The following is a 3,146-nucleotide window of genomic DNA, read 5'->3' on the forward strand; positions in this document are numbered from 1 at the left end:
GAGCATGTGCCCTGACCTCAATCCACTGAGCTATACCAGCCAGGGCTAGAGGAAAGTTTTTGATACACATGGTTAGTTCATCATCCTCACCTTTGTGATTCCCTCAATTTACCAATTAGGTAAAGGTAAAGCTTTACTTCTTAGCTAAAGGCTTTTTAAAAAAATATTTTATTTATTTATCTTCAGAGGGGAAGGGAAGGAGAGAGGAAGGAAACATCAATGTATGGTTGCTTCTCGTACATCCCCTGCAGAGAACTGGCCCCTGCCTGAAACGGGCCTGCCACCCAAGCTATGTGCCCTGACTGGGAATCGAACCGAGATAGTCTAGTTTGCAGGCCCACACTCAATCCACTGAGCTACACCAGCCAGGGCGTGTAAAGAAGCCTATAAAGGCTTTTTATATAGGTTTAAGGCATATGATTCTATAACATCACTGTATATTGTATTGTGTGTTCACCACCCCAAATCATGTCTCCTTATATCACCATTTATATAAGGTGTTTTGTTACATTTTCCTGGTACTATTTTGCTTCATGTCTTCACGTTTTAAAAAAAGATTTATTTATCTTTAGAGGGGAAGGAAAGGAGAGAGGGAGAGAAATATCAAATGTATGGTTGCCTCTCGTATATCCCCTGCTGGGGACTGGCCTGCAACCCAGGCATGTGACCTGACTGGGAATTGAACCATGATCCTTTAGTTTGCAGGCCCGCGCTCAATCCTCTGAGCTACAGCAGCCAGGCCTTCACGTTTTCCACCTAGCCCTACTACTCCCTCCCCTCTGACAGCTATGTTATTTTATTAACTTTGTTCTTTAAGTTCCACATATTGTTCTGACTCACTTGAAATTTCTGCATTCTATAGAATCCTTTTATAGAAATCATCTTCCAATGTCCTAGCTTCTTCCACCAATAACATATCACTTTGACTTATTACAGCTTCCGTTGAAAAAGCATGTCTGCATCATAGTCCATCCACTAAAGAGATTGCAAGGCCTGTATTAATTGGCTTGGGTTGCCATTACAAAATACCACAGGATCCCCTGGCTTTGGGGGGAAAAAGCCAGGGGATTCTGGTGGGGGGAAATGTAAGACCAAGGTGTTGGCAGGTTTGGATTCTTCTGAGACTTTTCCTTGCGTTGCAGCCATCCCTGGTATCTTCTTGTTACGGAACACTAGTCATATGAGTTCTTGCCCTTTGTGATGGCACGGGTGGAACTGGAGACTATTATGCTAAGTGAAGTACATCGGTCAACGAAAGACAAATGCCATACGATCTCACTTATCAATGGAATCTAACGAACAAAATAAACTAATGAGCATAGACATATAGAACAGGCTGACAGCTGTAAGAGAGGAGGGGGTGGTGGGGACTGGTTGAAGGAAGATGAAAGGTGTAAGTCCAAGAACATATATGCATGTGGGGATTGAGTGGGGGAATGGTGGGGGCTGGGTGGATGGGGGCAAAGGGGGAGAAATTGGGGCAAGTGTAATAGTATAGGCAGTAAGACATGTAAAACACATATTGGAAAAGACATTTTGGAAAATTAAAAAAGACCCCAAATACCTCAGGGTCCAAAAACCACAGGCATAATGAAGCATGGCCCTGGCTGGTGTGGCTCAGTGGGTTGGGCATCGTCCGGAAGACTGAAAGGTCACCAATTCAGATTCTTCTGGTCAGGGCACATGCCTGGGTCCTGGGTCGAGGAGCAAAGTCCATGCAAGAGGCAATTGAAGGATGTGCCTTCACACGTGGATGTTTGCTTCCCCTCTGCTTTCTATATCACAAATTAAGACTTAGAGAAAGCGTATCTTAAATGCCAAAGTAAAACTAGGATGGTACCCCGATAGTCAACCCCTACATTGGACAGGCAGCTGTTTCTGTTCTCTGGCTAGACTGGCTCAAGCTCTGCAGAAGAGAGAGACATCCACTGAGTTTGCGAGAGAAGGATACTGAGGAGCAAACGCAGGATTTTTTTTCTCTGGGCAGTAACGGTTCAGACGCGCAGCGAGAAACGCAATGGGGCCCGTTAGTGGGAGAGCTCACTGCCCCAGGCGTTTCAACCCAACGCCTAGCACATACATGGGAAAAGAGCGCGAAAAAGAAGGAGCAAGAAAGCGTAAGGAAGACAAAAGGCGGTGCCGGGGCGAAGAGAACACGAGCCAAAGGCACAAGCTTCTGCTCTTATGACCGAGTCAAGCCAGGGGAGAGCGCGAACGCAGTCCCCCACTACCACAAATTATGCAGTCGAGTTTCCCACATTTGGGGAAATCGCAGGGGTCAGCACATCCGGAGTGCAATGGATAAGCCTCGCCCTGGGAAAACCACCTTCGTGATCATGGTATCTCCCCTGCCAGGTAAGTATGAGTTGCTCTGCCCGCCTCCCCGCGAACCCTCACGCTCGCCTCCCTTTGCACCCGCGGTGACTTTTCTCACGCCCCCGCCCCGCCCCCCGCGTCGCCCCCCTACCCCGCACCCTCGCTGCCTGAACGTCCCTCGCTCCTAACCTCGCCCGTGGCGAAAACAACCTCGGCGCCGTTTGCTTCTCGTGGGGGGCGGCGGGAGCTGCAGGCGGGGAAGGACGGACAGGCAGCCTCTGCGCTCCTGCTCATCTGCATACTCCACGCCCTCGTCCTGACGTCCCCGACGCCCTGCCTTCCATTCCGCCGCGGGCGGGTTCTGCGCCGGTGGTAGTGAAGCCGCGGCTCCCGGGCGGGATAGGAGCGGATCCCGCCGCGTCCCCCCGCCCGCCCCCGCCCCCGCCCCCGCCCCCGCCCCCACGCCCCGGGCCCCGCGCCCGGCGCTTAACGGCCCCACCTTCGGTGCAGCAAAAGATAATTTCACTCCATTTTGGCCCTCGTCTGCGGGAACTCAGTTTCAAGTAATCGGAGACTCAGGAAAGGCCTTTTTGCCGGTTGACATTAAGGTGCTAAGTGGCTTCATAAGAAATCGTGGTAAGGTTTGTTTACGGGGTCTTTCTGGGTCAAAGTGACACAACGTGCTTCGGAATATGTGGTAGCCTAACCTAGTAAAGCGGAACGAAATGCCAGGATTCTACATTTTGCAGAAAGAAAACCAGGTTGAAGCGTTGAGCGGTCCCCTTCAACCGCAGCCAGGCGTTGGGGTGGGGGAGGTGGGGGAGGTGGGG

At 50.8% G+C, this 3,146-nt stretch overlaps 1 non-coding gene across 1 annotated transcript; it reads right to left on the minus strand.

Moving 5' to 3' along the window:
- Nucleotides 1-2,199: 2,199 nt before the first annotated feature.
- LOC118996827 (U1 spliceosomal RNA) lies at nucleotides 2,200-2,363 on the minus strand. Its single transcript, XR_005068563.1, has one exon. It is a non-coding gene; the product is annotated as a U1 spliceosomal RNA (small nuclear RNA).
- Nucleotides 2,364-3,146: the final 783 nt, after the last annotated feature.

The sequence above is a fragment of the Sturnira hondurensis genome, unplaced genomic scaffold (assembly GCF_014824575.4).
Source record: "Sturnira hondurensis isolate 20B ecotype Veracruz unplaced genomic scaffold, ASM1482457v3 Scaffold0011753, whole genome shotgun sequence".
In the NCBI taxonomy this organism is placed as follows: Eukaryota; Metazoa; Chordata; class Mammalia; order Chiroptera; family Phyllostomidae; genus Sturnira; species Sturnira hondurensis.